Genomic DNA, 25,104 nt, shown 5'->3' with positions numbered 1-25,104 from the left:
TTGGGAAAGGACACGGGTAAGGCTTGTTTCCTGGATCCAGATGCTACGCTGCATGCTGAGATGAGATTTCTTCTCAGCCATCATTCAACACATACATAAAATTCCTGATGGTTGCCCCCTACATTCACACTGACCAATTTGATCCTGTTAGGGGTCAAGCCCTGTGCTAAACTCTCAAGATAAAGGCATGACTAAGGACGTGGCTCATATTCCAATGTCCAGCCGCCACGCCTCCTCCCCAGCTACTGTCATGGTTGCAGAGGAGGGGGCCCATCTCCAGCTGCAGGTGTGAGCCCTGATAAAGCACCTGGGATAACATCACCTCTCCTGACGCCTCTACCTAAGCCAATCTGGTCCTCATCAGCCCTGGCCACAGGGTGCGATTGAACCGGCAATGGCTACGAGGGGACGTGCCAAAGGGTCTAGGGAATAACTGAGCTTCTTCCTCTGAAGGAGCTTGCCTGTCCTCTCTTGCTGGTTGACAGAAAAGGTGGCTGCACAGCCTGGGCCGATGTTAGTAGCTGTTTTGCCACCCACGGGGAAGTCAGCCTTAGTAAAAAGCTGACCCTGGCGAGAGGCAGGGCAGAGAGGCAGGAGGGGCCCGTTACATCACAGGACCTCTGAACCAAACCAATGTTTTAAAAGCAGTTTTATGGACACTTTGTCCACATATCGTACAATCAATTCAACAGTTCAACCGTATCAAGAAAAGTTGTACAATCTTTACTACAATCAAGTTTAGAACATTTTCTTCTTTTTCCATATTCATTGTGATTCCTGTAATTTTCTTTCCATTTTGGCAAAAATATACACAACAAAACCTTCAATAACTTCCACATGTATAATTCAGTGCCATTGATTGTACTTGTCCTGTTGTACAGCCATTATTGGTGTCCCTCTCTGTATTGGACAGGGTTCTCTAGAGAGACAAACCAGATTGCTAGTAATTATATATAAATATATTTATAAAGATAGATATATAATTCAAGAAATAAACCCTTAAATTATATACAGATAGATAATACAAGAAATTAACAGTTAAATTATAAAGCAGTGAGACACTAGCAGTCCTTTAAGGCTTGAGAGCCGCCAGTTGCCAGTCCCCTTCTGTAGAGAGAGCTGGGCTATATATACCCAGGCAGCAAACAGCAAGGCAGGTCCCCAACTGTCATCAACTGCCGGTCCCCAGCTCCAGAGATGAACATTCCAATCGTGTGGGCTTAAAGGGACCTCACTTTACAGCGACACAGTCCACAGGCTAGGCATCCCACAGGTAGTGTACCCCTTTAAACTGAGGCACAGAACAACCAAGGTGAGGCTCACCGAGCCATTTATCCCTCTGCCCTTCAGTTAATCCTACTTGTGTTTATTGGCCAGGCTGGCACAATAAACTATAGCACTCTCCAAACTGCTGCACCACCAGTAACGTGAACTCAATGCTCCCTAACCAAAAACCCTCCTCCTTCTCCCATGTTCCTTTCTTTAATGGCTTTCTTAATATAATATTCACATATCATACACTTCCATAGTTACACCGCTTCTAAAAAAGAGCTGCATAACCGTCATCACAGTCAGTTCTAATGCTCCCTCCCACCTCCTGCAGAATCAAACCACTGCAGCCGTCAGTCACTCCACTGCAGCCGTCAGTCACTCCACTGCAGCCGTCAGTCACTCCACTGCAGCCGTCAGTCCACTGCAGCCGTCAGTCAGTCCACTGCAGCCGTCAGTCCACTGCAGCCCGTCCAGCACTTACACCAGCTTTCTGCCAAGGCAGCATAACCAAGAAGCCCAGCACCCTCCTGTCTCCTTTTAGAAACAGCACCCTACTTCCTTTTGAGTATTTCCCTTCCTCAACTCTCCAGCTGTGCACCTTGGGTGGGGCTCCTTCTCTTTCCCTAAATCTCCTGACTCCCAAAGACTGATTCAAAAGTAGGTTGTTGGCCTGAGTTGGTTCAATAAGAGCAAAATTCTAGGCCGAGATGTTCTGTCTCTCTGCTGCACTTGGACCTTACAAGACATAGCCTGGTGCCTCTAGGAGAGGACATGTCTGGGGGTGGAGTGAACCCACAAAAAGCCAGAGTCACAAGTTGGAGAGAAATTGAGACAAGAAGACAACATCCCAGCCCCTAGCTCGAGAGACACTGGAAGAGCTTCCCGTGGGCCTCTCATGTCTATAAAACCAACAAGCCAAGCTGCCTTTTCCACTCAAGCCAGGGCCTGCCCTCCGAGAGTCAAGTCCAGCAAATAGGGGAATGTTGGTGCAGCCATTTGATACTGTCCAGCTGAAACAAGCTCGTTCATGTCTTCGTGACTTTTTATTCCTCCCGCTATCAGCTTGTCATCAAACATCACTGACGGTCAAAGCCATTCACTTCCCTCTGAATGCTCATGCTTCCGGAACTGGATCCAAAAGCATTTCCGAAGGACGTTGGCAATGCAACCCACAAACCCAGATCTGTTTGAGATGGCAGTTCAATTAAATTCTAATTAAGTTCTGATCTCTCATGTTCCAATTATGCTAATCCAAAGACATGGCCGGCTGTCGGGAGATCACTTAAGAACATCAGCTCAGCTGAAATGTTTAATCTTTAAATGATATTGACTCGTCTCAAACTTAATTCGCTCCTGTGGAATACAAGGCCACTTCGTGGTGGAACAGTTAGGCAATCAGCGACCTTTTAATCAGCCTGCAGTTGAAGGAGAAAGCAGAAGGTCTATTTTAACAAAGACAGTTGGACTGCGTACCTTTAAACCTTTTCCTCTTCCAACTCACATAGATGCCGGTCAGGGTACCAGGGCACGCAGCTAGAGGACTGGGAAGGTCACTGCCAAGGCCGTCGGTAAGCAGCAGCTACAGCTTCTTCATCAGAGTGAAAGACTCCTCCGGTGTCTCTATTACCAGAGTCAGAGGCCAGACGTGCCTCCACGTTACACCTTTCTGTACCCTGTAAGGCAAGTACCATTCCTCCCAGGCCAATCTCTCTCGATGCTGAGTTTGATAGTTGCATTGGCTGTACAGAACTCACAATTCCAGGGGATTGTTAGAAAAGTTAACAGGTGACCAGTCAGGACCAGGAAACAGTGAAGATACAGACATTGGTCCATAGTAAAACCTCTCCTCAGCTTGCCCCACCAAGTCTCTCTCTGGTCCGCAGCCTCTCAGCCATATGGTCCTTAGATCTCTGCCTCCATGGACTGGGAAGCCAGCCTGTCACTCTGCCTCACAGCCCCAGTCTCAGTGCTGCACCTCTGCTGTGTCTCATGACCTCCTTGCCTTGGCCGGCCTCTGGTCTCGGCCTGGCTCTTTGCTCTGCCCCGTAGTCTCTGTGTCACAGTCTCTGGTGCCTGTCACAGTCTCGGCTTCTGCCACTTCAGAGATCTCAAATGTGCTCTTCTTCCGGAGATTTCTGTGGCCAAGAGAACAGCAGAGAATGTCTGTGTCCATTAGCAGAGAACTTTCTCCAAAGTGGGGTTACACTCCGAGGCTAGAGTGCAGAACTGTCAGACGTCACATAAGGAAGTGTGGAGAGGTCTGTCCTGAGCTGTCCCTCCGTGGGCTACAATGTCTGATGCGGACTTGCCCCCATCGTCCCTCGAGGGCAGTTCTTAGGGATAATGGCTTAGCACTCCCCGTGCCTCTCTGCACTGCTTTTGCCATTCTTATGTATCTGCAATTATTTAAAAATAAAGAACATTATAATATTCTTTTAACGGGAAAGAAAAGCACGCGCACCGCGCATCTGTGGATCTTGGATTTGCACCCTCCTGGGCATGGTCGGTGTGTGTTGTGGGTGCACTGTCAAAAATAATGTCTGAGAGCAGCGGTGCTCAACCTTCCTTTCATACAGTTCCTCATGTGGTGGCGACCCCCAACCATAAAATGATTTTCGTTGCTATTTCATAACTGTAATTTTGCTACTGTTATTAATCAGGCGACCCCTGTGAAAGGGCCATTCGACCCCCAAAGGGGTCACGACTCACAGGTTGAGCACTGCTGTCTTAGAGACTGGCGAGACCTCCAAGACTGTGGTCTTGCTCGCCCTGCAGCTTTGGAATGGAACTCACTGCTGTGGCTCCCTGGTCCGTCAAACAAGACAGGTCTACAAGGGGACAATCGCGCTAATGGGCATGCACGCCTTAATCAACCGTTGAAGATCAAGAGGACAATGGTGAGATGGGTTAGGGAAGGAGGAGGAATGGAAACAGGAAACACAGGAGGGAACGTGAGCCGAGTGAGGTCACATTGAAGGGATGGCAATGAATGAGATGAAGCAGAATGCGGATGAACCACCGAATGGAAAGCTGATGATCTGCTCGGTAAAGCTTCACCAATTCACAATAAAAACAAATTTTTAAAATCTTAATAAAATGCATTGATGATAATAAAGAAAACTAATACTAACGTGATGGAATACACTTTTCAAAATCGTTGAAAAGGATCCAGTAGAGTCAGAACCAGTGTTACCAGCAGTTGCTAAAGCACTCTTGGTCTCAGGGTCCTCATCTGTTCAAGGAGAAGGGGGAGCGAGGGTGATAGGCTTACTGTGACAACTAGGCTTCTGTAGGAACATGTGGGCGGAGTTTAATCAGGTCACAGCTTGACTGGAGGGTGACCAAGATAAATGGCTCTCTTCTTCCTCTCTTTCTCCCTGGTGATCGGGCCAGAGCACTGCTGCCTGAGCTAGTCCTTTGCCTCAATTGTGTGCAGCGCTATCTGTGGGCCGAGCCAACCTGCGAATCCTGTCACCTTGCATCGCTAGGCTTGAGGCTCCATCAGGACCTGCTTCGATAAGCACCCGTGCTACTGGCCTCTGCTATGTCTCAACTTCTCCTCTTCCTGCTGCTGCCGCCCCACCCTGTTCAGCCTGCTTCCTGCAGGTCAAGGTCATCTTGCCTAAGGGCAGATTCTGCTGTCTGCTTCCTTGACTTTCTACCTGCATGCAGTATATTAACCATTCCATGAAAGTGAGTTGAACTGAGCCTTCTGTACTGCTGTGTGCACTAATTAGCTGCTGTGTTCCTTCTGCTAATATAAACCTATCTAAAATGGTAAGTGTCCTGGTCTCTAGAGAACCTTAACAAAGCTAGTCAGGGTGCGAGGATCACTTGAGACAAGAAATCCTCAAGAGTCCCCTGGTGAGTGACACTTAGCAGCAGTCACTGGAATCCTAACTTGTCTGAAGGCAAACGAAGAGTCTAGTCAGCTGCAGCTTGTTTTATGAATTCCTCCTCGATGTCAGCGCAAAACGAATTAGAAAGAGCAAGGAAGACGACCTCATCTGATGGGCCGCAATTTTTAAAGTTCCTTTTGAGCTTATAAAAATGCCTTCTACCATTATACTCACTTTGGGTCTTACATTTCAGACCTAGGGAACTTTTTCCAATTTAACTTTCTTTTATGGGTACATTTCACAATAACCATGCCAATCGCTGAGCCAAGTCTTAAAGGCACTATCTGATTTAATACATTATAAACACATGTATGCGGTGATTGCTATTATAACTTCCATTTTACAAGTGAGAAAGCGGAGACTTTGATTATGTTTACAAAGTCTCAAAGCTAGCAACGCCCAAGGTCACACATTCAGAAGGACGTGGTACTGAGTTTTATACTCAGTTTGGCAAGGTTCAAAATTCTTTGCTCAGTTATTAAGTTTCCCCCCATACTGCATTCAAAGGCCGTATAATGACTAAGAAAGACTGATGTGCTAGTCCTAGTTAGTCCGAGTTAGTTAGTCCTAGAGACATAAATTCATAGACACTCAGATGTAGATTAAAAAGAGCTTTATACACAAGAGCAATTGAATATTTAGAAAACATCCCAGTCCAGATCAAGTCCATATATCCAGTTAGCCCATATGTCTGATACCAATCTATAAATTCCTCTTCAGACTCACGAAACACATGCAATGACACTGAATGCAGGAAGATCACTGGCCAGTGGGTGGAAAGTTGTGGATCCAGTAGCATCCCAGTGCTGGTGTATGTCACCATATGGCTCCTACAGTTCCAGGGCTCTAACGTAGCTCCATGTGTCTTGTTATCAGGAATACACAACAGAGAGAGTGTGTCTGCCTTCCAGTGAGCTGTTTATTTCCTTCAAGCCGCCAAATGAGGTCATCAAGCTGTGACTTGATTGACAGACTAGACTCTACCCCTTCACAAGTTGACAGGAGATTATGTAACTACCACACTGAAGAAGTATATATACGCCTTTGAGTCATGGTGCTGGCAAGGAATGTTGAATAAACCGCGGATTGTCAGAGCAAAGAAATCCACCTGGGAAGAAGCACAGCCAGACTTTTCCTTAGAATCAAGGATGGCGAGATTTTATCTCCCAAACTTTGGACGTGTTATCAGGGAGACAGACCATGAAGAAGGATATCATGAAAAATAGAGGAAGATCTTCAACGAGATGGATTGACTGCAACAAGGGACTCAAGCCGAACAGTGGTTGTAAAGATGGCACAGGATGGAGAGAACTGACTTGGTGGTACCTAATGTCAATAGACAGCCTCCCACAAAATAACAACAGTAAAAAAAAAACAACAAGCTGAATGTTTCCATGACTTGACAACAGGATTTAGTGACCTTTTTTTCCAGGGCTAGACAGTTAGGAATTCAGGCCTATGAACCATAGTCTCTGTCACACTGCCCTGAGCAGAAAAGCAGCCATAGACAAGATGTAAAAAGAAGGGAAGGGCTGTGTTCCAAAAAGTTTTATTTTACAAAATCAGGTGGTCGGTACAAGCTATCCTTTGCTGGCCTCTGCTTCAGAACATTTTCAATAACTGGTAGATGATCCTTCTATCATGGAAAAATTGTCCTTGACTTCTGAAAGGTGCTTCGATTTCCACTTCACCTCTAGTCTCTATTTTCTGGGTAACCCTTTTTTATTGTAAGGTTAAATAGTTTAAACATATTGTGATCTGGAGCTTGTTTCTGATAGGATTTTCTCCTATTCCTAAAAAGTAATAGGAGAACATGTAAGAATCAATATGATTTATTTTGAGGTGTGTTCCTTTTAAAAACAGAATCAATAAAGCATCATTTTAATTCTTTTTTTTATCACTTCCATTCTCTAGACACACATTCCCAAGTAATGTCCAGATTATTTGCAATCCCCACCCCCACACACGGACTATGATCTGAGCAGCTTCTGAAGCCTTGGCAAATCTCAAATCCATTGCCATCGGGTCCCCTGGCTAGGCTTCCCATACATCTGCATGGGAACAGGCAGCTTCAACTTTCTCCCAAGGAGGGGCTGGTGGGTTTGAACTCCCAGCCTTACAGCTAGCAGTCCAACACCAGGACTCCTTACACCCTGTACTCGAAAACTCAAAACTCACTTCCTCGAGCCGATCTCAACTCACAGTGATCCTGTAGGACAGAGTAGACCTGCCCCTGTGGATTTCTGAGGCTGTAACCAGTTACAGGAGTGGGAAGCCTCGTCTTTCTTCCCTGTGGGTCTTTTCATATTGCATTCTCTGGCTCACTATCATTTCTAAAAGCAGAAATGAGATTTCTCCAAAGATAAACCTTTTTTGCAGGTGCTTGTGGCTATCGGTAATGCCAGAGGGCAGCCACAGGGATGCCATCCTCCATTCCTCTATGGAACAACGGGTCACCTGGCAGGGGCCATGAAAGAATAACTCCTTCGTATTTTCCAAGCACACTGGTAAGATATGTACTGAGAGTCTACTATGCACTCGTTTAAATTTCCCATAATTTATTCAACCTCATAACCACATATTAGTATTAGGTACTATACGTTATTACTACTACTCCCATTTTACAGGTTAGGAAACTGGGACACGGAGCGGCTAACTATCTGGCCCAGCATCATTTACTAGCAAATGACAGAGTAAGAATTTAAACCTAAATTGTCTGGCCCTGCACATAGTAGGTGGCTTCAAAAAGTTGGTGGAAAGTTTCCATTATCTTTTCCTTCTAATTTTCCAGGAACTTTTTGGAGCTTTCTCATATTACCTCATTTAATCCCCTCAATCCTCCGAGTTATTGAGGAGAGAGAAGAAAGGAGGAAGGGACTTCCTCAGAATTGCCAGGCAAGAAATCAAACCTGTCATCTGCTGCCCTGACCCATATTCCCTCCAGAGCCGTGTGTGGGGCGAATCACAAAGACGTCACTGTTCTCCACCCTCACCCCAACTCTGCAACAGTACTTTATTATTCTTCCCACAAGGAAGTGAGTTCTAGTTCTTCACTCCTTGAATCTAGGCTGGCCTGGCAACTTGGCAATATCATGCGGCATTAGAAACCTGTGCCAGTTCCAAGCCTCCGATTCAAGAGACCTCGAGGGCTTCCATGGAGTCCGGGTGGCATTGTGGGTAAAAGGCTGGGCCACTACCCACATGGTCATCAATTTGAGCTCATCAGCTACTCTGCAGGAGAAATATATGGCAGCCTCCTTCCATAAGTTCAGATCCTATAAACCCTCTGGGGCAATTCTACTCGGTCCTATAGGACGCCATGAGTTAGAATCAACTAGACGGCAGTGGGTTGGGTTGGGAAGGTGACCAGACATCCCGCTTTTGGTGGGACAGTCCCGATTTTTAACAATTTTTCCCGTATCCCGCGGCATTTTTAAAAAGTCCCGATTTTTGGAAAGAATGAACGACAAGCTAGGGTATATGGTTTTCGGCTGTCATGTCGCTATTTCGCCAGGATATGAGTTTTGTCAATGGCGTCCCGCTTTACCAATGTTAAAATCTGATCACCTTATAGAGGAATTCCACTTCAACACTCAGAATTCTGTCCAATTCCTATGTGAACAAGCCAAGGGCAATCAGAGAACAGAGAGGACCCATTCCAACTGAGGATGCCCTAGACCAGACAGCAGCTGGCTGGCCTGATGGTTGACCATAGAAAATGAGTGGCCCCAGCCAAGGCTCAAAGACCATCTGACGAGCACAACCTGAATCACAGAATCGTTGAGCTACATGATGGTGGCTGTTTGAAGTCATTTGCCTTTGAGGTGGTTAGCTATGCACCATATGTTAATGGACCTAGTGCACAACGATGAAAGATTTATGGACAAATGACGATATGCCCCGACTTAGTGGTCAGTCAAGACTATGATCTCAGCCATCTGGCACAAAGCCATGCCACCCCCCCACCCCCGCCTGAAAGCAAGAGGACACAGCTTCAGACTGGTGAAGGAACAGGGAAAAGCCTGCCACAAAACTACTGCCCTTATTTTGCCAGAGAATCAAGGGTCACCCTCAGGTCAAAGCCTATTGGCTTTCTTTGTAAAGGCTTATTCTTTGAGAATGACTTTGATTTTGGGAACAAAAGCAACCCTTGGCCAAATGTGTGGAATGAAGTGATCTCTGATACTTTTGGGACAAAGAAGCAGGACTATAATGTCATAATAAGACTGTCTTGCCTCATTTACAAACTGGATCCGACAATTCCAAGAATTACAAAGGGAAGCATTTTCCGCCCTGGCAGGCTCGCTGCCATGTGACATCGTTGGTGGGCATCGGGGCCAGCAACGAGTACACCATAGGAACCTGGGCACTTCTCGGGCCTCATGTTCCTCATCCACAACCTGGGAAGGATAAAAGCGCTCACACGTGCGCGGTTGTCGGTTGCTGTTGAACTGACGCGGCTCCATGTGTGTGCCCCATGGGTGGAAGTTTCAGTGGCGGAAGCTCTGGAAAATGGACAGCCAGGCCTTTGTTCTGGAGCACCTTGAGAACCGCTGACCTGACGTTTCAGGTCGCAGCTGAGTGTGTTAACCATTTGCACCAACCAGGGATGCTCAGCAGGACTGACCTCGTTTCTGGGCCCGGAGTGCCGCAAGGCTGGGTCAGCACATGAAATTGACGAGCTGTCCTCAGCGCTCCATACCGAGCAGAGATGGAATGGGGGGGAAACCATGGCCGAGGGGCAATTACCCACTGTGCCAGTGAAAACAGGAGGAAAGGGGGTGGGGAACTACACGAGGAGCAGGGTCAAGTATACCAGCTTTAAAACGTGATTTGCAATCGCATTTTTTTCTGATCACAAAGTAATATCCCCTGATTTTAAACTTTCTATATGACTAAAATCCTGGACTACAAGGATAAGCAAAGGCCCCAGAGCTCTCATCTCCCTCCCACCATTGCACGGGGCGTTCGCTGAGTGGCTGCAGGCAGCTTTACTGTCGGCTGCGCTTGTTGAGCGCTGGCATGGCCTCCACACACTGCCTCACTCGGTGCGTACGCAGGAAAAAGCTAGACAATACCTACCGTCGGCCCCCGATGCACGACCACCAGCTCTTTGTAGCAAGTAATCATTTCCCATTCTCAGGGCTTATTTGTTGATATGACAGAAAATAAGCACCCAGCTAATGTCACAGCAAAATGAAGAGGCCTATTGACTGAATTTCTAAATTGTCGCTTTAATATCATCCAGGTGTCATTTAAATCTTCTCTGACCTTTTCACCAAAGGTTGAAAATAACCATCTGGGAACAGGCACAATAAAGCTGTTTTACTTGCTACATTAATATCATGAATTAAGTAGGGTCTTAATTAATTCTAAGGCAAGGATCATTCATGGAAATTGTACATTTATGGCTGAGTACAATCACCCAGTTATAATATCCTCTAAAAATATTCTCTAAAATAGAGAAATGTATACTTCTGAAATAGGCTGGACTTTGAAATATCTAAGATGAATACATGCTTTGACTAGGATCTGTATTCAATTCTTTCATGTTTAATAATATTTACAATGGCACAGTAAAATAGGGACTGCAACAAGTGATGTCTAATTGCGACTCATGGCCTTCAGAGCACGTGAGCCCGTCACACACACACATACACACACACACACACACAGAGTGTGTGTACATAGAGTTATTAACAAGTCTAAATAGCCAAGCTTGCATAGGCTATCAGGCACATAGGGAGAAAAATCTGCCTGAATTCTGAGCTACCGGACCAGGTACCACATACCACCTGTTTTGAGGGTGGGGTGGGGGTGGGGGCAAAGGGCCATGTGTTTGGAAGGCAATGGATAGCAGTTAGACCATCACTGTTGCCATCTCTTTTCATGTGACTCCCCCTGGTCTTTTTTGGAGGAGCTCAAGGCACTCACAGAACCACCTGTAATAAATGGCTCTGGCCCCCACATTTCACCTAAAAGCCTGTTTGTGAGCAACCCCCTCCAGACTTCTACCCAACTTCTCCATCCTCTTGACGGCCTACACCTCTCTTTCACGGAGGAATCTGGCCTCTGCGTGGGGCAAGCTGTTAAACCAACAACAACGTGTCTGCTGGCTAACTCCTCTACCGGGAACCAGCCAGCTCAGTTTGAGTCGTGGCTCCCCCACTTACTAGTTGTGTGCTTGGGAGAGGTATTCCACCTGGGTGCTGCACAGGTGGGCTCCCGCCTACAAGGAAGGAAAACAGTGCCCACCTTAGAGGATGCTGAGAGGACTAAAGAACTTTGAACACTGTCTGCCACAGAGTAAAAACTCAACAAAGGAACCCAAGAACAAGCATGCCTCAACGCCAACTTCCTGCTCAACTCTTTCACTTACCTCCGGTAGAGAAACCTGGTTGTGTGTGCTAGTTAAGGTTTATTGTACCAACCTGGCCGATAAACTCATGTGGGATTCACTGAAGGACAGTTTAATTGAAGGGCGGAGAGATAAAAGCCTCAGTGAATCTTTCTCATTCTCTGGTCTCTTGTTCTCTGATGGTTAGACCAGCGTGCGGCTGCCTTAGCTAGTTCTTTGCCTTAGCTGGCAAAGCTCACTTCCTGCAAGACATCCCTGAGAAGCCACGTGGACCTACTCTGATGCAACCGTGGGTGTTGGAGAAGCCGAGTAGAGACCCCTGCCAGCGCTGAGATGCTTACATGCTGACTGATTCAGCTTTCCTCCTGCATTTGGCATTATTGTGTGTGTTTTGCGAGTTCATGGAGGACTTTATAGATCGGTGTCGGACATATAGGCTAATGTCGGACTTATGGATTTGGACTGGACTAGGTTAGGATGCTTTAGTAATGTACACTTACCCTATATATAAAACTCCCTTATAAAATATGAGTGTCCATAAATGTTGTTTCTCTAGTCCACCCAGATGAAGATACCTAGGGGTTACATGCATTTTGGGCTACTAACCACATGGTCGGCAGATTGCAAGAAGAGGCTCTCTACTCCCTTTAAGAGTTACAGTCTCAGAAACCCACAGGGACAGTTCTACCCGACCCTATATATAGTCCGCACTGACTCGATGGCAGTGAGTTTTGATTTTAGTTTGGGGAAGTTGATTCCTGCCCAGGGAAGTGAACAGATCTGGGCAGTCTGGCTAGTCCACCTGCTGCAGGGGCAGCGGATTCAGGCATGGTGGAACTGGTCACAGCAGGTGCAGTTAGGACATTTCCCCTGGCTTGGAATGGCTGCGCAAACTGACGGGAAGGTCCTGACCTCCACAGGTGCTCCCGTGACTCAACTGAGAGATCTTCGATACAGGGCCTGATTTTGAGGACCCGTAATCATGCCTTCACCTGATCTATTCTGATTGCCTTCCTGCTAGACTGCAGGTCAGCTCAAAGAACAAAACAGAAAATAATGAAAGAAAAGGAGAAGTCTGCACTTTAAGGGCAAGTAGCAAACCAGCAGTTATTCGTGAGGCACTGAATATAAATGCTGCTTTAGAGATGCCCTTTCGACGGCCCAACCAATAGTGAGTTACGGTGCTGTCTGGGTGCAAGCGAGGCTGTCGGTGGCAGATAAGAAGTGCAGCTATGGGATCGGGCTGCAAGCCAGCTTTAAGCATCTTTCCAATGGTGGCCGGGCTGCAAGGGGGCAGCTGCCAGGAGAAAAGGAACACAGATCTGGATGACGGGTATGCCCCGAGGGCCTGGCGAAGGTTGAGATGGCAATCGTGCGAGTTGCGAAGCTTCCAGAAGAACCCACAAAAGATGACACGGCTGAAAAAACTGAGCCAATCAGGATTAAGTACGAAATCCTGAGTCGGGAGAAGTTCATAGTAACTCCCCCGTCTTGCACATCCACAGCCTTGAAAATACACGGCCTCTCAGCAAAGCCTTCCTGGTGGAACACAGTGGCTCGCAGGTGACTTGGGGTCACTGCGCGGAAATGGCAAGGCTGGATTTTGAGCCACTGGCTGCCTTCAAAATACATCCGCTTAGGCTAATTAACCTGTTGTGAGAACCGAACGGCCCTCAGTTCCTTGATTGCTCCTCGTGCCATTTAAACCCTCACGCTCCACCAAGCGCCTGCAGCATGTGACGTTTAGACTGGTCTCATTTCGTCCCAGCAGCAGCTCATGTGCAAGACGTCAAAGATGAACTATGAGCTGGCAACCAAGGCTTCATTGGTCTCTAATACAAACAAATTTCTCTGATTTGTTAAAAGCTCTTTTATCACTGTCTGGAGGCTAGAAACTGTTTCCAGCCACATTGTTAGAAAATTATTTATAGACAAACATTAGCTAGGCAACCCTCCACATAAAGTCTTAATTACTGGCCTTGGAGCTGATTTTTGTGCCCTCCTCTGAAAGGATATAAATTAGAATACCAAGTGAAAACCAACCCCACTGCCATTCCGTTGATAGCAACTCGTAAAACTGCCCCCTTGGGTTTCTGAGGCTGTCAATCTGAATGGAAGCAGCACGCCTCATCGTTCTCCTGGTGGAATCGAACGACTGACCTTGGGATTAGCAGCTCAATGTGTAACCCACTCTCTCACCAGCACTCCTGAAGTCGAGAAGAATCTGGCTGACTAAATTTGGATAGAGGCTGCACACAGCACAAGGGCTGCCCTGGGATCCAGAAGAGAATTTCCAGGCCCAGCTGGCCGCTGCCAGTTCTCCAAACCCATCCTTTTAGAGTAGCGAGCAAGGTCGGTCACAAAGGGGAGAAAAAGAAGAACCACTGTGTTGTTACTGTTGAGTGCCACCACGTCAGCAGTGACTCACAGCAACCTCAGCAGAACACAGAGGTGCCCGAACCTGGGCCATCGGAGTTGGGTGCCTTTGGGCCCTCTGCTGTCACAAGCCTTCTCCTACTGGAAGCTCTCCCACTGGCCTGGGGTTTTCTTCAACAGGCACGGTGTCCTGTCCTCTCTGTGTCCCAGAGGCTGGCCCATGATGGCCACACACAAGGGCTTACTCACTGTCGGTTCAAAGGTGCAAATCTGGGTTACTTTGCCTGCTTGTAGGTATTTTTACATGCATTCAAAGGCTATTCTGATGTGTGCTTTCCATGGTTTAATCATTACATCTAGTGCTTTGCTCAATCTCTTAAGAGGTACAGCATACTGAGTGTACTTTGGCCAATAGCAAACTTAGAAAAAATAAAAGATCCAGTCCCCCCACTGTGATGTGTGGGAGCTCTCGGCTCTCATTTAGCAGCAGGAATGGAAGCCAGAGAGACACTCTCTGAGAGCAACACCCTCCGCTCCCCCAGTTCAAGTCCTGGTCCACGCAGGCACTTTTTGCACGGGCTCAATTGAATACCCATCCAGCAGGGGAAGGTCGGGTCTGAATGGGAAACTGAATGAGAAAAAATACAGAAAAATATATATGAATTAGGAGCATTTTGGATTTTATCTCCTATGCCAAAGAGCAATTTGCTCTCTTGAAACACAGCTACCAGTGGGGAAAAGCAGTATTTCTCAGAACTGCTCAGGGGAGAGCCTCCGATTCCCGTATTGGGAAGAGAGAGCAACCCCAGCTTTGGGTGCTGGTTGAAGGCGTGCTCTGTAGCTTGTTCCCTCAGCCTCTCCGCCCTGGCACCTCCTCTCCACAGTGGGATGAGAGACTCTGGCTTCAAGGGCTGTTTAAAGTACGTGAACCGGTGCTGACATGGGGTGGGGCTGACAAATGAGAAAAGCCTCCATTAATATGGTTAATGTTACCAAAGCAGGGGCAAGTACCAAGTGGGCCTCGTGATTGCCTGAGCTTGATCCTCCCTCCGGTAGATAAACGTTCTTGGCCTCTGCCTCCCATTTTCTGTGCCCTTCAGTAGAGCGCCCTCTAGTGTTCATGAAAAAGGGAAGCCCTGGTGGTATATTGGATTATGCCTTGGACTACTAACCACAAGGTCAGGTGTTCAAAACTGCCAGTTGCTCCTCAGGAGAGTGAGAAGGCGTTCTGCTCCTGTTGCTAGGTTGCTAGAGAACAAATCCAGTGACACTCTTCTATGCAGAAGAAAGAGCCTGATCCCAAGAAGTAATTACATCTCAAGAAGGCACCCCAGCCCAGTCCAACTCAAGTCCCTAAGTCCATACAACTAGTTCCTCGGTCCCGCTTCAGTCTCATGTAGCCAAATGCAACGACACGGGCTGCAGGAAGATCACAGGCTGGTGGGTGCAGGGTCCTGTGGAGTGAAGGTCGGTGACAACATGGCAAAGTGCCGGCAAGCAGGAAGGCGAACGGGGCAGAGACAGTGGGAGGTTCTCGGTTCCCTCCATTTATAAGAAAGTTCCACTTCTGAGGCGACATCAGCAGGCTGTGACCTGATGACAGGTTCGGACTCCACCCCTACACTTTCACGCATCTTCGAGTTGACATAAAATGATCCAACCACCAAAAGAAATAAAAGGCCTTTTTCTGCTCTTGTAAAGATCTGCAGTTTCAGAAACCCACAGGGGCAGGTCTACTCTGTCCTATAAGGTCACTTAAGTTGGAATTGGCTTGATGGCAGGGAGTTCAGTGCTTTTGATTTTGGTGGATTTTTAAAATCAAGGTCGCCTTGCTAGATTCAGGGCCCCTGATCTGCACCAACAAATCACTAGAAAGAGGTGGGCCTGAGGCTTCTGTCATTTGAACTCAGCAGGCCTGTCTCTTTAAACCAGGTATCTGGAAGAGTAACGAGAGGAGAGTATCTTACAACTGAGGGTAGGAAACCCCCATCTAAACACCCCACCCACAGTCAGTCTACATGTGGCACAAGAAACGAATTCCAAAGAAAGAGGGATGCAAGGTTTGGAATCACTTTACACAGTTACTCACCATTTGTTTTTGGTTCTTGCAGGCTGTATCAACCCTTGAATAGGGCTGACCAGACCCAAAGGGACTCGCTGAGGGTTCAGGGCTGCCTAAGCCTCATAAATCATGACATAATCTATCATGATCTCATAGCCAAGTGGAGAGGCCACAAAGGGGCCTGAGCCCTAAATAGCTTCCTGGTTAGTGAAAGTAGTGAATCCCTCCTTGGGATATGGAAGTTCCATGCTGTGGCCCTTCCTAGACCTCACCCTGCGCATCTCTTCATTGGTATCCTCTGGGGCTATGATAACGTTGTAGCTTCAAGCTTTAACTCTCCATGAGATTCTGAGAGCTTTTCCAGAAAATTAATAAACCCACAGGAACAGGGGGAGCCAAGAGGGTCTAGCACAGTGGTTCTCAACCTTCCTAATGCCGTGACCCTTTAATACAGTTCATGTTGTGCTGAGCCCCAACCAAAAAGTTATTGTTGTTGCTACTTCCTAATTATAATCTTGCCACTGTTATGAGTTGGGTGACCCCTGTGAAAGGGTCATTCAACCACCACAGGGGTCACAACCCACAGGTTGAGAACCGCTGGTCTAGCACTTGCTTGGGGTGGCGGGGCTAGGGTTGGTGATAGTGTACCATTTGGGAGGCTAGTGATGAGGATGAAGATGTGAGATGAGGATTAGATGAAGGGGAGATGTACCCACTCTGCCCCAGGTATAGTACAGGGGTAAAGAGAATGTGGAGGGCAGGATGAGAAGGTAGTACTGAATACCTGGAGAGGAAAGGAAAGCTGCTGCTGTTGTTAGGTGCTGTTGAGCCGATTCTGACCCAAAGCACCCCATGTACAACAGAATCAGTCCTGCCCCACGCGCACAATCATGTTTGAGCTCACTGCTACAGCCCCAGTGTTATACCATCTCCTTCAAGGTCTTCTCTTTTTCTCTGACCCTCCACTTTACCAAGCATGGTGGCCTATTCCAGGGACCACTGATCTCTCCTGATATCCTATCCAGTGTATGTGGTTGTATTTATTTCAAGACAGACTGATTTATTCTGGCAGCATACGGTATTTTCAATATTCTCGATTGAAAATACCATGGTTTCGACCAGGTCTTCAACGTGACCTCCTTGCTCTCCAACACAGGTCTGTGCAGAGTATTTGCTCAGAGCATTCTATCTTGTGGTTTCCTGACTGCTGCTTCCATGAGCACTGACTGTGGAGCCAAGCGAAATTAAATCCTTGACAGCTTCAATCTTTTTTCCGTTTATCATGATGTTGTCTATTCATCCTACTGTGAGGATTCTGATTGTCTTTGCATTGAGTTGTAATCCGCACTTACGGCTGCAATAAGTTCTCACTTTCAGCAAGCAACGTTATATCCTCCACATATCAAAGGTGGTTAATAAGCCTTCATCTCGTCCTAAAGCCAGCTGCTTCATATAGTACAGTTTCTCGGATTATTTGCTCAGCACACAGACTAAATGTATATGGTGAACACATACAACCCTGACACATCCCTTGCTTCATTTTAAAGTATGCAGAATTCCCTTGTTATGTTTGTATGCCTGCTCTGTGGTCCAGAGACCAGTTCTGCATAAATACACTGAAGTGTTCTGGAATTCTCCGTCTTCTCAATGCTATTCATCATTTGGTAATGGACCACACAGTTGAATGCCTTTGCTTAGTCAATGAAACACAAGGAAACATCTTGCTTTCAGCAATATCCATCTGACATCAGTAATGATATCCCTCGTGCTATATCATCTTCTGAATCTCGTTTGGATTTCTGGCAGCTCCCCATTGAGGTACTGCTGCAACTGTTGAAAGATCTTCAGCAAAAATTCACTTGCATGTGTTATTAATGATACTGTGAGGTAATTCCCACTTTCTGTTAGGTCACTTTTCTTTAGAATAGACACAAATGTGGATCTCTCCCAGTCAGTTGGCCAGGTAGCTGTCTTCCAAATTTCTTGGCATAGTTGAATGAACGCTTCCAGTGCTTCATCAGCTTGTTAAAACATTTCAATTAATAGTCTGCCAATTCCTGAGGGCTTGTTTTCACGTTTTTCACTACTGCCTTCAGTGCAGCTTGGATTTCCTCTTTCAGCATCATTCATCTTCCATCATATCCTACCTCTTGCAGTGGTTGAATGCCCACAAGTTCTTTTTGGTACAGTGGCTGTGCATCCCTTTCACTGTCTTTTGATACTTCCTGCACCTTCAGTATATTGCTCATGGAATCCTTAGATATTGCAACAGGATGCATCACTTTTTTCTTCAATTCTTTCAGCTTGAGTTATACTGATTGTCTTTCCTTACCTTTTGGCTTTCTAACTCCAGGTCGTTGCACATTTTGTTATAATACTTTGTCTTCTTTAGCAGCTCTTTAAAATTTTCCATTCTTCTCTCTTACATGATCGTTTCTTCCATTGGCTTTATCTACCCTATATTCAAGAGCACGTTTCAGAGTCTCTTATGGCATGCACTTTGATCTTTTCTTTCTCTCTTGCCTATGTAATGGGATTTTTTTGTCTTTGTGTTGGTATACTTCTTTTTCCATTCATTTTATTGGGGATTCATACAACTCTTATCACAATCCAAATATACATCAATTGTGTCAAGCACATTTGTACACTCGTTGCCCTCATCATTCTCAAAGTATTTGCTATCCACTTAATCCCTTGGTATAAGCTCATTTTCCCCCCTCCCTCCCCGGTCCCCTCTCCCTCATGAACCCTTGATAATTTATAAATTATTATTTCATCATGTATTATAGTGTCCAACATCTCCCTTCACCCACTTTTCGGTTGTCCATTCCCCAGGGAGGAGGTTATGTGTAGATCCTTATAATCAGTTTCCCCTTTCTATCCCACTGTACCTCCACCTTCCAGTATCACCACTCTCAGCACTGGTCCTGAAGGGATCATCTGTCCTGGATTCCCTGTGTTTCTGGTTCCTATCTGTACCAGTGTACATCCTCTGGTCTAGCTGGATTTGTACAGTAGAATTGGGATCATGATAGTGGGGGTGAGGGGGAGGAAGCATTTAAGAATTAGAGGAAAGTTGTATGTTTCGTTGTTGCTACACTGCATGCTGACTGGCTCGTCTCCTCCCTGGGACCCTTCTGTAAAGGTGTGTTCATTACCCACAGTGTTCATTACCACTCTTCACTCCCCCTCATTTACAATGATATGATTTTTTTTGTTCTTTGATGCCTGATACCTGATCCCTTGAACACCTTGCGGTCACACAGTCTGGTGTGCTTCTTCCATATGGGTTTTGTTGTTTCTGAGCTAGATGGTCACTTGTTTACCTTCAAGCCTTCAAGACCCCATCTGCTATTATCTTTTTGATACCGGGCACCATCAGCTTTCTTCACCACATTTGCTTATGCACACATTTGTCTTCAGCGATCGTGTCAGGAAGGTGTGCATCATAGAATGCTAATTTAATAGAACAAAGTGTCCTTGCATTGAGGAAGTACTTAAGTGGAAGTCCAATGTCCATCTGCTACCTTAATCCTAAACCTATGAATATATGCACGTAGATCTATTTCCCCATCATCCTATATAAATATATTTACATATGTACATGCCTATATTTAGACCTCTATAAATACCTCCTAGTTCTTTCCTCTAGTTCCTTTACTTTCCTCTTGTCCCACTATCCTGCTTAGCCTTCATTTGGATTTCAGTAATTTCTCTCAGTTACATTGCCCTTGATGAATCCCTATCAGGCCTCTCACACCCTTTTTGCCATTAATTTTGGATCACTTGTTGTAGGGTTGGTCAACACCACCTCTCTTCCCCCACCTCCCTGTCTCCCATGTCCCCCCAGAACCATAAGTGTTGATATTCTTGATGTCATTCACAGATCATTGGGTCTTTAGGCATTAGTGTTCAATGCGTCAAATCTGTTCTTGAAATGTTCTCGGAATTTATGTGGGATAGACTCCAAGTTGTATTTTGGCTCTAGTGCACTTGTTTTAATTTTCTTCAACTTGTTTCACAGTCAGTCCCTGGTCCCGTTTTGCCTGCTAATGTTGAACTTCTCCACCATCTTGTCTTGAAGATATAGTCAAATTGACTCTTGTGGATTCCATTTGGCAAAGACCATGTGGATAGTCACTGTTTACATTGTTGATAAAAAGATATTTGCAATGAAGATGTTGTTGGTCTCGTAAAATTCTATCCCACAATCCTCAGCTTCATTTCTAGTACTAAGACCATATTTTCTAACTACTGTTCCTTCTTCTTTATTTCTCACGTTCCCATTCCAATTGCCAATAATGATCAATGGATTTTAATTGCCTGGTTGATCAATATTAGACTGAAGATGTTGGCAGACGTCTTCAATTTCTTCATCACTAACGTTAGTGGTTAGTGGTTACATTTGAATAAGAGCTGTAGTAAATGAGCTTCCTTGTGGGTGTGTAGATAAGATCCTATCACAGACAGCACTGCACTTCAAGATAGACGTCTGCAGCCATTTCTTCCCATTTGTATTTGTTCTCCATCAGCAAAGGACAGTCCTGGAAGCTTTACCCGTGCACATCATGACGTTTGACTCCACTTTCGAGCAACATCTCCTTCCCAGGCTTATTCTGGGTGCCTTCCAATCTGAGGGCTCATCCTCCAGAACTATATCTGGCAATGTTTTGCAGCTTTTCCTAAGGTTCTCCTTGACTAATCACTCATAAGTGGGCAGCCTATTCCTTCTTCATAGCTCGTTCTTAGTCTGGAAGCTCTGCTGAAACTTATTTCCCTTGGGTGACCCTGCTCATGTTGAAAGTATTAGTGACATTCCCTCCAGCATCACAGAAACACAATCCACCACAATATGACAAACTGACAGACAAGTGGTGGAGGGATGCTTCTAGAAAGGAGTCTTCTTCCCTATGTTCACATGGAATTATCAGTGAAATAGCCCTTCTTCACTAAACACGTGTAGAATTGGACCTGTGTTTTCTGGGAGCTGGGACCAAATGTTGAATCCGGTCTCCAGTGGCCAAGGCATAAGAGTAAGGCAACTGTGTTCATAGCTGTACTGTCCCCTCCCTGGGGCACATCAGTGGTGCAGGATACTGATGGTAAATGACACATGAACATTCACTGTGCACTTCCTACCTTCTTGGGCTTAGCTGCCCATAGCACTTTTCATGGGCTACCTGGTATCTTCAGTATGATAACTCTATGACATCCTCATTTTACATGTAGAGAAATGAGGCTCTGAAAAAATGAAATGACTTTGGAAAATTTGTACAGCCAGTTGGGGTGGAGGCAAACTTCAAAACCACACAGTTTGACTTCAGAATCTTGCTTTTAACTATTAGGCTATGGACCCAAGACAGATTTACTAATTAATTCCAGATTTAACATGTAAGGGAAGTAAAGCTGAACCATTTGCCAATTACTTATCTCTCAGATTGACTAATCTCATGGAATAGATATACTTCTTCCTCTCTTACTCCTCTAGGATATCGCTCTAGGATGAACCCAAGAGACAACTTTTCCAGATAGGAGACAGGTCTATTTGATCAAAGGACATGCAAATAACCATGTTGCCCTAGTGTCCAACTATTAACTCATGAATTCTACATTTACTAAAAGTCAAGAATATGTTTCCCATACACTAAATGCTGAAAGTAGAGATGCAAAAATAAATTAGGTGGAGAATGTGTTCTCAAAGAACTTAAAATATTGGGGGACGTCCCCATCTAGGGAGGGGGACAGCACTGAAGATACACATGGGAGCAAACCAAGAGGGGAGTGCCAACAGACCAACAACGGGGGCAAAGCCATGAAGTCCCTGCAGAATCTCGGTTGTAGACTTCTGACTCAGGGGGCAGTGCTTGGCACCTCATCTGAATTGGTTGGGGAGTATTCACAAGAGGCCCCACTGAAAGTCTAAAGGTGTTATAGGGCTGAGGGGCAGTAGACCATTCCATTCCTGACAGCAGAAAAAGCAATTGGGGCTTGCAGGAGGTGCGCCTGTCAGTCACAATGCTGAGGACTAAAAAGGATCTAAGTGCTGTTAGGTAAACAGGTCCCAGGATATGAAACCCTGAAAAAAATGGGACTGGACTGATATAACATGTCCTTCTGTCTAGTTGGCAGAATGACACTCTGTAGCAGGATAACAGTCAGACTTGGAACTCTTTGTATGCAATCTTTTTTCCCCTTTCGGTGTCTATATAAGAGAGGCAGGATAAGCAATCCCAAAGAGACAAGGACAGGATCAATGGTGGGAGGTAGGGGTGGGGTAGAAAGCAGTGAGCCAATCATGACAAAGACAAGGGAATAGCACGGGTTCTAAACAGGGAGGAGGGTGTAGCATTCCTGGTCGTGTTTGGTCATATGTGAGAAGAGAGGTGAACGGTAGGTAAGCATGATAGTGGGGTAGGAAAAAATAAAAAGAGGAAAGATTAAGAAAGTAAAAATTATATATGGGTATATATATATGTAAATTTATAAATGTATCATGATAGGTAAATTTTCCATGTATATATACATATGCAAATACACGGAAGCAGATGGACTTTGGGATCTCTACTTAAATCTTACCTCAGTATAAGAATGATTTTTTTCTAATAATACTCACCTTCCCAACACGGTTGCTGAAGACATAATGGGTGCATAAGTAATTGTGGTGAAGAAAGCTGATGATGCCTGGCTATTAAAGGATATAATGTCTGGGGTCTTAAAGGTTTGAAGTTAAACAAGCAACCATCTACCTGGGAAGCAACAAAGCCTACATCGAAGAAGCACACCAGCCTGGTGTTGACGGGACTACATATCAGAAGTTCAAAAACAAGCAATAAAATTGCCATGAAGGAACATGGACAAAGTGGAGACCCGAAACCCACCTGTAAGATAATTTGACAGTCCTTCATAGAGGGGCCACACGGAAGGGATGATATATCCAGGGTACAGCATAGCACTAATGAAATACATAACTACCCTCTGGTTCTTTAATATTTCCTCCCATTACCATTATGGTCTTTGTTTTACATCATTAGTCTTGGTAAACCTTCCTTTGTTCATTTGTATGATGAAGATCGTTGGATGCACAAAAGCCAAGACAGATAACCCTTCAGAAATAGTAACAGGAGTAATAGTTCCCTGAGGGTACCAGAAGAGGAGGGGGAAGAGAGGAAGCAGGAACTGATAGCAATGATGACTGTTTAACCCCACATGAGGGAACAAGTAACAGAATAGTAGGTGAATGGATACATTGGATGGTGGAAGATATGGCAAAACAATAATAATAAATAATAAATTAAAATATTGGGGAATATAAAGTTAAATCTTGTGCTGATTCAGAAGGTCTTTCTTAAAATATATGAAGCAATAATAATAAAATCCACTATCAAAGATGTATAAAACGTCTTGAAAGAACATCAATAAAGAAAGAGGATTTGACAACAGCACAATACACATTCTCCAGTAAGTGCCTCTGGATTACTCTCCAGGACGAACGCTATGGCAGGACACAAAAGAAGTCTCAAGAGATTTTAAAACATTGAAATCACGCAAAGAGTACCTTCCACAACCAACCACAGTGGAATTAAATGAGTAACAAAACTGGAGAACACATGTTATGTGGAGATTAAACATATCACATTTAGCTACTATTAAACAACTAGTAGGTCATAGAATAAATCAAAAAGAAATCAGAAAATACTTAGAGTCAAATGGAAAGGAAAGTATAATACAGCAAAACTTACGGGACGCAACAAAGGTCCCAAAATTGCCCACAGGGAAATTCAGAGCAGTAAGCTCCTAGATTTAAAAAGATCCCAAATCATAACCTCACTCTAAAAATTGAGGAATTAGAAAAGGAAGACCAAACTAAGTCCAAAGCTACTAGAAGGCACAAGTCACAAAGATCGGAGGAGAAATCCAGGAAATAAAAAAGCCACAGAATCAACAGAACCAGAAGTTGAGTTTTTGGAAAGATTAAAAAAAAATAGACAAATGTTTAGTGAGACTGGAAAAAAAGATTCAAATATCTAAAATCTACAGAAATGGATAACATCGTAAGAGAATACTGTGAACATTTGTATGGCAAAAAATTAGATAGCTTTGAAACACGGAAACTAGAGAAGAACTATAACCAACATGTCTGGTCCAGATGGCTTCATTAGGGAAACTATCAAACATGGATAGATGTGACGCCAGTCCTTCTTAAACTGGAAAAGAAAAAAGAAGAGGTTATACGTCCTAACTCCTTCTATGATATACCTATTTTCTTTCCAACTCTCTATCCACTTCTATGAAATACTCTGAGACCATGATCCAAATCGCAAAGACAAAGATAACACACGAAAAGAAAAGTACAGGTCAATATCACTTACGAATACAAGGGGACTTTAAAAATTCATGGAAATGTTCTAGTTTATAATTCCATTTTCCACTAATTTTTTGAAGCCCCCTCACATGGATGGAAAAATCCTAAACAAACTACTAGTAAATGCAATCCCAAAACATGTTAAAAAGATTATGTACCATAATCAAGTAGGATTTATTCCATGAATGTAAACTCAATCCATGTAATAGAATAAATGTAAAGAAGCTCATTAACATCTCAATTGAAGGCAGAAAAAGCTTTAAGCAAAATTCACCACCCTTTCAGGATGTGATTCATAGAAATCCTAAGGACAGGGTAGAACCGCCCCGGGTTTCCAAGGCTCCAACTCTACAAGAGAAAAATGCCCGTCTTTCTCCTGAGGATCAGCTGGTGGTTTCAAACTGATGACCTTGTGGTTAGCAGCCCAACTGGAAACCACTATGCCACCAGGGCTCCTCATACAAACATGCAAATAACTCGGAATAGAAGGGAACTTACTCACTATGATAAGGGGGCATTTATTAAAAACTCACAGCTAACTGCATGCTTAAGATCAGGAGTAAAGCAAGGGTGTCCAGCAGCGTCACAGCTATGCAATGTTGCACTCAAAGTCGTAACCAGAGCAGCGAGGCAAGAAAAATTTTAATATTCATATGAGGGGGGGGCAGAGGATAGTCTCTATTTGCAGAATACCTGATCCTATGTGTAGAAAATCCCAGAGAATCTACAAGAAAGCTACTAGCACTAGTAAATCCATTCAGTGGGATAGCAAAGT

General features: G+C 45.0%; 1 protein-coding gene across 5 annotated transcripts in view; it reads right to left on the bottom strand.

Moving 5' to 3' along the window:
• The window catches only part of IQCK (IQ motif containing K), a 133,785-nt gene that overhangs the window by 92,593 nt on the left and 16,088 nt on the right, over window positions 1-25,104 (bottom strand). The gene's annotated exons all lie outside the window — the stretch shown is intronic.

Source organism: Tenrec ecaudatus, chromosome 12 (genome assembly GCF_050624435.1).
Source record: "Tenrec ecaudatus isolate mTenEca1 chromosome 12, mTenEca1.hap1, whole genome shotgun sequence".
Classification (NCBI taxonomy): domain Eukaryota; kingdom Metazoa; phylum Chordata; class Mammalia; order Afrosoricida; family Tenrecidae; genus Tenrec; species Tenrec ecaudatus.
This window is presented reverse-complemented; position numbering and strand designations above follow the sequence as displayed.